This window comes from Pollicipes pollicipes, unplaced genomic scaffold, assembly GCF_011947565.3.
Source record: "Pollicipes pollicipes isolate AB1234 unplaced genomic scaffold, Ppol_2.1 Scaffold_4740;HRSCAF=5597_pilon_pilon_pilon, whole genome shotgun sequence".
Taxonomy (NCBI): Eukaryota; Metazoa; Arthropoda; class Thecostraca; order Pollicipedomorpha; family Pollicipedidae; genus Pollicipes; species Pollicipes pollicipes.
The window spans coordinates 18,740,284-18,750,686 of NW_023596545.1; the positions used below are offsets into that span (position 1 = coordinate 18,740,284).

The 10,403-nt window shown below is 46.2% G+C and overlaps 1 non-coding gene across 1 annotated transcript; it reads left to right on the top strand.

Moving 5' to 3' along the window:
• The first annotated feature begins 8,542 nt into the window (after positions 1–8,542).
• Positions 8,543–8,614, top strand: TRNAA-UGC (transfer RNA alanine (anticodon UGC)). Its single transcript has one exon. It is a non-coding gene; the product is annotated as a tRNA-Ala (tRNA).
• The last annotated feature ends 1,789 nt before the right edge of the window (positions 8,615–10,403 follow it).

The window sequence follows — 10,403 nt, forward strand, 5'->3', positions numbered from 1 at the left end:
TTTTTAGTTGAAATAACTGGGGTAAAAACAATTTTCAGTTTTGCAGTCAGCGGGCTTGTTTTGTGCTCTTCATTCCGTAAATGGTCATGCAATAGCAAACAGAGTACTTCCACCACTCGTTATGACACATAGTGTAGGACGAGGTGGACAAGGTACACTGCCTTGGATGCGAGCAATGGATGTTTCAGCACACTTCGTAATCAGTTGGTCAACGCGCCGTTGGGAGAGTAAGTTTCTATCGATCACAATAACCAGACCATTGAGTGCACTAGTTTCAGCTATATTCCAATTCGAACGGTATTTAGTGACATCACGGTCACATATTGCCTTTCGGGGACCAGCACATTCGGTTGTGACTAGCCAGGTTTTGGATGAGCTGTTGACCGGCCAGACGATTCAGGACGTCGTTCTATGAAGCGAAAGTGCGAAACACTAAAGACAAAAGCATCGAGTTGAATTCACTATTTTCTGGGCATAGGCATACTAATAAAGCATTCAGTGGACAGCTCACTTGGATTTCATTTCGCTGACAGCCATGGCGTAAGGCAGGCCACATGTCAGGAACCTTACAAGGGATATAATTTTTAATGCCAACCAAATCCCCGCACTGGGCACGGGTGCAACGTGTTGCCGCGATTCTGCATCCCTGTGACACGTAATGATATTGAGAGTGTGGGCTCGATCATACACTCTGTCGACCAATCGGCAATATTGGTGTAGTTGTTGGTGTAAAAGTCTACGTAGCGAAATTGGTATGGCCACTCCTCGTCGCATTTTTCTACCCGCATAGAGCAGTAAGTCACGATCCTTTACGGGACACCATTGAGAAGATCAGCGAACATGGCCAGAGCAATAGCTTCCGGGTGAACCCAGTAGCCATTACGTTGAATAGCTGGTTTGGTTCGACTCGTGGAGCTGACTCTCTGACTAGCGGAGCCGTTTTTACCATGCGCGTGGTGCATAACTTCAAAAGAGAGATATGTATTTCCCAAAGAAGAAAGAAAATTCGCAAGGGCGAAAGTAAGTAGTAACACTCACTGAAACGGCTTTCGGAAGCTTTTTTGAGAAAACTTTATCATTGAATGACAGGGCGTATGCCCCTAAGATGTACAGGGTACGCCGGAACACCATAAAGATAAACTTTTACCAACTACTACAGACATTTGTGATTTCATTCCTCAAGTCACACTTGCTTATGCTGGAGTAACCAAAACACATTTAATGGAGATGCCGTGGCTTGACCCCGGGGCTTCTCACATGCAAAGCGAGCGCTCTACCAGTGAGCTACATCCCCACATACACCGTTAGAGGAGTGACTCTCAGAAACCGGCTCATTTCAGCTGACACTTGATCGGCTCCCAAAATTTCATCTCGAAAGCTGGCTCCGGGTTCCGGAAATAGAAAGAACACAGCCACCAATGTTGAACATGAAGAACCAGGATCCGGCAACTGTACCGAAGAAATGGACAAAAACTAGGGTCCACTTTCACACCAAGCCAAGAGATCTGGCAAGAATCATGAGCCTGCCTGGAAAGTGTAGTATAGATATATAGTTAGTATAGATAGCACCGCTTTGAATGAACTTGACCTTGAAGTTGTTTCTTGATGCAACAAAGTAGACACCACAACGTAATAATGATATTCGTTTCATGCCATTCATTTGGTCAAACTATAAACGAAAGGGTGCTGCGTTTTGTGTGGTCTTGACCTTCGTCCTCTACTTTGTAGCAGGTGTGACGACAGCAGACATTACGAGCATCACTTTCTTACCTATTTGTCGTATGCATTTGATAAAATGATAAATGCTAGCGTACCACGGTTTATATGATCTTTGACTTGTGACCTTATAATCTTTTTTGCAGATGTGACGAAAGAGAAAATCACAAGCATCAATATGACACCTTTTGTTGCACTTAATTAACGAAGAAATGTCAAAATATTCAAGTTCTCGGACATCACAAAGATAAATATGATACCCATTTTATTGAAATTTTTATAACAAAGAAATTCCAGGGTGTCAAAGTTTTGATCCTTCATTGACCTGCATATGTCAAACTAAATGACATAGAGAATAGAAGATTGCATATTCGTGAGTAACTTATTGGTCGTGACGCGTGTTGGTCGTTTTTGGAAATCTGAACTCGACGCTGAACTCGAATACGAGTATGATGCTAACTGGACGGACATCTCAAAACGGTCCTTCCGCCACATGTCACGCCCGAACTTTGGATCGTAGCGACCCGCGGTCCATCCGAGCTTCCAACTAATTCAAAATGAGCGTCAAAAACCACCCGCTAATCAAAATAACCAACAAAAAGGCAGTTTTGGCGCTGACAAAGCTGACATTGGCTTTGCTTTGACCAGCCATAAGTCAGCGATCTTACAATGTACGTGTGATTTGTGTCATATTGAAACACCAAATATTTCAAAGACTACGGCTAAACAAAGCTTGACGCGGCTGCACCAAGCCGTTCGGAAGTTTTTGTTGAAAAACCCTGAGGGGAGAGGGGTCAAATTGTCCCGTCCGAGCGCGTGTTGACAGTACCTGCTGATACCTTGAATGTCGCTTACTCGGCACTAGAACTTTGAATTGACCATGGCGACAAACCAGGGGCTCAATGCCTCTCTTTCTTATACCAAGCACGGCTAACAACGTCCAGGTTGACTCCAACACGGACACGTTTCGTCGTCGTCGCATTTTTGTGTGTGTGTACTCATGGCGTGCGTCCCGTCCCACCATCGCGGTCCCGTCCCACCAGCGCCTGCGTGACGACCTACATTTTCCATCTTCAGCCTTTGTGCGCATTAGGTGCGGGTGTAACGTGTGACCGCCAGTCTGCAGCTCAGTGACCCTCAGCAGTAAGACACCCAGACACAGTAGTGACACCCAGAGTTCAGTGAGAGTGCAGGGTTTAGCATGCACTCTGTTGACCAATCGACAGCATTTGTGTAGTTGTTGGTGTTAAGGTCTCGTAGGGAAATTGGTACAGCCACTCCTCGTCACATTTTTGTATCCACATTGAGCAGCGTAAGCCACGATCCCTCACAGAATACCAATGGCAAGATCAGCGAACATGGCCAGAGTAAGGGCCTTCGGGTGAACCCAGTATCCATTCCGTCGAATAGCTGGTTTGGCTACTCGTTCGATTCGTGGAGCTTACCCTCTGGCTTGCGGAGATGTTTTCACCATAGACACGCGACATGCATTTTAACATGCGTGACACATAACCTCAAACCAAACAGCAATGCGGTGGCGGAAAATAGATTTCACAAGGGAGGAAGCACCCTGAAACACTCACTGGAAAACTTTCGGAAGCTTCAAAAAGGATATTTTGACACCGAATGACAGGATTATGCGCTCAAAATACGGAATGCGCCCAAAACATCTGAACTGTCTGCCTTTAGAAACTTCCGCAGATAGCCAAATCTTATTCATGAAGTCGTATTTGGTCGTGTTTGAATACGCAAAAACAGTCAAATGGAGATGACGTGGTTAGAACCCGGAGTATTTCAATTGCGAAACGAGCGCAATACCGATCAGCTACATCATCAGTACCACTATGGAAAGGGCGACTCTCAAAAATCGACTATTTTTAGTGGGCATGTACTCGGTTACCAAAATTTCCTCTCGAAAACTGGCCCCTGGTTCCGGAAGGTGTAATTTGTCATGTGTAATGTTTATTGACATTTGGTTATGTTCATGGCGTGGCTAAAAGTGAAGCCCATGTAGCGTGTTGCATGAATTTGTTTTTGCGTGCTTTATCTCAACGTGAGTACATGCGAATGAGAATATAAAGTTTCGCTAAAGGTTCGGGGGACGATTGCCGCTATCTTTACCATGGTGTGGCTGCGACGATGACCTCTATGGTGTGCAAATAAAGGGCTAGTCTGTAAATAATGCGAAAACAGAACAAAACTCTGGTGTCAAAATAATTGCACACACACCTTCACACACGTACACTTGCATAAAAGGTGCAAGGTGTAGGTGTGCTTGCATACACCCCTGTATATTACAGGCGGGCTCGTGACTGTGACCGGATCTTTTGGCCTGGTGTCAAACGCGATCCTAGCTCTGGTTCGTTTCCTGGGCAACACTACCGGGTCCTGGTTCTTCATGCTGGATATGTCTGTCCTCTTCTTCTTTACAGAACCAGGAATCAGTTGTTGAGAATAAATTTTGGGAACCGAGCAAATTTCTGCTAAATGAGTGGGTTTCTGAGGGTCATCCCTCCCACTAACTGCGTGGGGATGTAGTCTGTGGTAGAGTGCTCGTTTTGCATGTGAGAAACCCGGATTCAAACCCCGGCATCTTCAAGTGGAATTTTGGTCATGCAAACATAAATAAATGCGAATTGATAAATGAAATTGAAATCATCTGTAGTCGGGTCCAAAGGCAGACAGTTGTGGAGCTTTGGTGCATTTCGTACATAGTAGGCGTGTTATCCTGTCATTCAACGCCAAAGTGTTTTTTCCAAAGCCTCCGAAAGCTTTTTCAGTGAGTATTTCAAAGCACTCGCTCACACCTTTGTGATGTTTCTTCCGTCGCTGTATTGCTGTTTGGATTATTCCCCTAAGGTTTTGTTCGAACATAACTTCTGAACAGTGTGCAGCAGCCGCACTACACTTTGCATCGCTGTAACCAATTAGGCATCTAATCGATTGGTGGCAGGAATTACATGTACCTTGTAATGTCACCGACCTAACAAGGTAGGTCGGTGATTACGCAGGTCACGACATGGCAGGTCAAAATCTCGCCATGGTTGTCAGCGAAGGGAAATCCAAATGAAACGTTAAATCTGATCAGACAACGGAGTGTTAGACGGCGCCAGACACCTCTGAGATGGTTTCTTTGACAACTAAAAATTTATGTTAGGATTGTAACCAGACATGTGCCTGGTTCCTAATATTGGTTTCTGGTTCCCACTGGATCTTCGACAAAGTAAAACCCTGGATCTTGGTTCCCATTGGCTCTTTCGACAAAACAAGGCCCTGGATCTTGGTTCTCACTAGTTATTTCAACAAAACAAGACCCTGGATCCTGGTTCTCACTGGTTCTTTCGACAAAACAAAACCCTAGACCCTGGTCTCCAATGGATCTTTCGACAAAGCATTATGTTGATCCTGGTTCCCATTGGTTCTTGTACAAAACAAAACCTGGATCTTGGTTCCCACTGTTTCTTTCAACAACACAAGACCTGTGTCTTGGTTCCCATTAGCTATCTTGTAAGCACTGGCTTCAGCTCCCAGTTTCCCTTGTTTTTCTGTCAATACAAGCTCCAGGTTCCCAAAAGCTCTTTGGCAAGCAACAAAAATACCAACATGCCATGAATACTTAACACCACGTCTCACAGTTCACACTAGTATTTTACCAACACTAGACTCCTGATGTCAGAATATGGAGTACTCTGACAGTTTTGGGGCCTTGGAAAAATTGGCCTAAAAAGGTACTCCTGCATAACCCAAATACTTTGCTCTAAAAAGGCAGATCAGTACATCACAGACAAGTCAAAATAAATGGCATGTCCTGACTTGTAAAACAATACAGCTCGTCCAAAAGCCTGAGCACAAGGCTCAGGCAGATATAGATTCATTGTGTGCATGATAAAGCAGTATCAATGTGGGACTAAATTTGGTCTGCGGGTGGGCTGGGCATTTGTAAAAATTGTTGTTGGGCTTTAATGGTAATCTGTGATATTGGGATGGTTTTCGGTAGTAATTATATATTATATATATATATATTTTCTGGTATCATATATGTACATATATATATATATATATATATATATATAATATATATATACATGTATATATATGGTCACTTTACGCAACCAAGCAACTTGCTTGCTTCTTGGTAATCCATGTTATAAGTACCTATGGCTGAGCCAGAGCTGACTCACATTCTTTAACTCCTTTGCTTGTTTATGCCAGGCCCTGGTTCCAGTAGCTTTGGACACAACCACAGACCCTGGTAACATCCACCCGGTTCCTTGTTCTCGCGGATTTTTTCAGGAAGAACACTTGCGACTCCTTTGTTTGTCAAATCTCCATACCATTAGTCCCATAAGTTCATTTGTCAGACACGCTCCTGCAGAATATGGTGGTAACTGGTAGATAGACAGAGGGAACATTCTACGCTATTAACACGATGCATATATTCCGTTAAAATCGGACGTAATTTCATGTCACCTCTCCCATACCGCAGATTTCGCACTCACACAACGGCACACTAGCAGTGCGTCGGTTCCACATTGCCATGGAAACCGCGCTAGCTGAGCTTTATCTTCGGAAAGACGCAGTCTTATCAGCTGATCAACGTTTGTTCCATATCGGTCTGGATGGCTCTATGTGTATATATGAATAAATATTTACATAAATATATATATATATATATATATATATATATATATGATATAATATATATAATATATACATATATATATTATATTTATATTTAATTTATAAATATTTATTATATATATATATATATATATAATATATATATATAAGATATAAAGATTGGTTGCTTAATTTGTCTACCTCCCAGCCACCTCTGGAATGCCTAGAAGAATAAACAGAATAACATGGAATATTCAAGAATATCTGGGATAGAATATCTAGAAGGACCGTGCAAAATGCTAACATATTCTTGGGAGAAATCATCTGAAAGTTCCATTCCCTTCTTTTCAGCTGCGTCTCAAGCTTTTCGGCATATAATGCGCCCAAAGTGCTTTTTTATCATCAGAAGCCACATTTCAACACATACAAACCTTGCTTGTGTCTGACATTGTTGTGGATGATTTAAATTGATTTTGACACCTTAGATGGTGTTTTTGTGTGGGCGACAGGAAGTCAGTAACATAGAACCGTTGTTACTCATTCCCACACTGAGTAACCTCACCACCGGCAGCCTTAGTTCCTTGACGCCATAGTCCCTTTGGGTTTTAGATAAACGAGACATGTGACACTAGCTTCGCTATCTGCGGCCTTGATGAGTGACACGCGGTGGCGCGGCATTGGTGTATGGCGAGGTGTTGTTTATGGCTGCTGCATGAATTCATCGATAATCATTTTGTGCTATTCTCATGTAAACTATATATATATATATATATATATATATATATATATACATATACTATATTATTCATTATTTCCGTGATATCCGCACGGAAGAGCGGGCCTGTCCTTTCAGGATAACATTAGGCAGCTAACAGCCCGGTTGCAGACCTAACAGGTCTGCAGATTATCACGGTTAGGTTAGGTATGATCACGGTAGGTAGGTACAGGTATGATGCAGACCTAGCAGGTCGGCATCATACCTGTGTCCTGACAAGTCATTGATGTGTTCATCTGAATTTGTAGTGTAAATAACATTAAAGAACAGCACATTTGTTTTATGGTGTATGAGGAACAGCTTGAGCAGATAACCAGCAATGTTCATAGACTTAATTTAATTAATTTACATTGAGAACAGTATACATTGCTGGGCCTGAAAAAGTGGGGAGTGTAAGCAGCAACTCCGTGAAGATATCCTGGTACGATTCTGGTTCTTACTGGCTCCTGAACATAATTTTAGAATGGATCTTGGTTCTTGCTGAAATTGAATCCCCATGTTAAGCCTGAGCTGGATCTTGGTTCTTGCTGGATCACTATGCATGTTCCAGGCTGGGTCTTGGTTCTTGCTAGATCCCTCAACGTAATTCCAGGCTGGATCTTGGTTCTTTTTGGGTCCCTATCCGATCCAAGCTGGATCTTGGTTCTTGCTGGATCTTTCGCTTTCATGTCAAGCTGGATCTTGGTTCTTGTTGGATCTTTTGGCTTATTGTCAAGCTGGATCCTGGTTCTTGCTGGATCTTTCGACTTATTGTCGAGCTGGATCCTGGTTCTTGCTGGATCTTTCGACTTATGCCAGACTGGTTCCTGGGTTCTTCCTGGTTCCGGAACCAGGGGCCATGAACCGGTTCCCGGGAAGAAATCTGGGAACCAGGCACAAGTCTGATTGTGACTTATTCCTTTGACGTTTGGCCAAGCATGAGGGTCAGGTCTAAGTCAACACCAACTCATCTTTTTACTGCAGGCCCTGCTTGAGGAGTGTTTTTACGCTAATTTCGACTTTTTCACAGGGAGGTATAAAAAATGTCATTCCAACTTCAAATGGGTGAGTAGAGGTGACTGACCTGGAATGGCACTTTCAAACTTTGGTTTTTAAGAGCACACCGTGTGCCGTAATGCCTGACGCTTATTGAATAAAAAAAAATAATCCCGCGGGTTTTTCGTTACCGTGACCTTCTGAAGGCAGAGTAATGTCAACAACCAGGCGGGCTCATGATTCTTGTCGAATCTTTTGACTTGCGGTCAAACTGGATCCTAGTCCTCGGTTGTCTCCTAGGCACAGTTGCTCCTGACTGTTCGAGTTCAGTGATGGTGCCTGTGCTTTTACAATTACCGGAACGAGGAATCGATACTCGAGGAGAATTTTGAGAACCTAGCAAATGTCTGCTAAAATGAGTCGGTTTCTGAGAGTCATTTCCCTGGCGAACCACGTGGGGATGTAGCTCAGTGGTAGAGCGCTCGCTTTGCATGTGAGAAGCCCCGTGTTCAAGCCCCGGCATCTCCAAAAGGTTCACTTTAGTTATCAAACACAAACGAGTGTTACTTGAATGGAGTTAAAGATAGCTGTGCCAGTTTCTAAAAGCAGATAGCCGTGTTTCGACGTATTTCCCACTGTCAGACGATAATCCGCACATAGTATTGGTGTGTACTCTCCCACGTAGTCAGCGTGGTATTTTATGGAGAATGTGTGTGAGCGTTGACTTGAGCAAGTTTAGGCGCCAAATGCTTCCAAATTCAGTAGTTTGACTTTGGATATTTTCAGCAGGTGGCAGAAATATACTTTAAAATATACTATATCAGTGATGACATGACAGAATCTTGACGTTTCTTTTTTGCGTGCTTTTCCAGTGACAGCCAGGTCAGTACTAGTCACATGCTTTGCAGCCTAGACGCACTTCAGAGAATAAAAAGTTAAAATACCACATAACTTGATTTTCCGGTCGAGGGAATGGTTCACCTTAGCACCTTGCGACATACGTGATCAGTCTGCTGCGCCGTGTTTTAAATCGTCGTGCCATTTGAGATAGGTGGTTTGGAACACCGGCCACACTGTTGTGAACTGCGGTCTCACTTGCAGGACCGTGTACACCAGCGCGTGAGTCGCTGTTGTTGTGCTGCCGTCTTGGCTATGCTCGTGTCGTGAGGGGCTCACTGGCTACAAAGTTGTACCTAATCGTCAGCTCCTGTGATACGCTGGTCGGCTCTTGGTGGTAAGAATTTACCACGGAGGGCCTCCCAGGCAGAAGCGTGGGAAAGCCCTGCAGGAGCCCCGATGCCCCCCCCCCCCCCCCCCCCCCACCCCGGTGCTCTCCAGCCCGGTGCTCTCCAAGCTCAGCTCGGCGCTCTGCACCCAGGTGCTCCCCAGCCCGGTGTTCTCCAGCCCGGCGCTCTCCAGCTCAGGTGCTTCCCAGCCCGGCGCTACCTAGCCCGGCGCTCCAGCCGGCACGCTGCACCCAGGTGTTCCCCAGCCCGGTGCTCTCCAGCCCGGCGCTCTCCAGCCCGGCGCTCCCCGGCCCGGCGCTCTCCGGCGCGCTCTCCGGCCCGGCGCTCTCCGGCCCGGCGCTCTCCAGCCCGGGCTCTGCACAGGTGCTCCCCAGCCCGGTGCTTCCAGCCCGGCGCTCTCCGGCCGGCGCTCTCCGGCCCGGCGCTCTCCGGCCCGGCGCTTCCAGCCCGGCGCTCTCCGGCCCGGCGCTCTCCAGCCGGCGCTCTGCACCCAGGTGCTCCCCAGCCCGGTGCTCTCCAGCCCGGCGCTCTCCGGCCCGGCGCACTCCAGCCCGGCACTTTGCACCCAGGTGCTCCCCAGCCCGGTGCTCTCCAGCCCGGCGCTCTCCAGCCCGGCGCTCTCCGGCCCGGCGCTCTCCGGCGGCGCTCTCCAGCCTGGCGCTCTGAACACTCGCCGCTCCAGTGCCAAACGTGTGCCCACTCTAATGCCGGACACGCGGCCTCTGCTGAGCCAGACACAAGGCTCCTGCTGTACGCCCTGCCAAGCCAAGCCAAGCCCTCCTTCTCCTGTGCCGTACCGGCCGCCTCTGTGGCGGACATTCGGCGGGCCCAATGATCGACGCAGTGCCGCTGAAGTGGACGACTCATTGCCGCTGCGCTGAGGCACTGTTGCCGCACGCTCTGTTACGATACACATGATAATGACAAAGTGACGCTGACGCAAACAATAGTCATGGCTTTCTTCTATGTTTTACGGGTTCGTGATAGGTGTGCTTTGAAACAGTGATATGCTGTACTTGAACATGCTCAAAAAGTAAGCATGACAATGATATGGTGGTGTGGCATGTAAG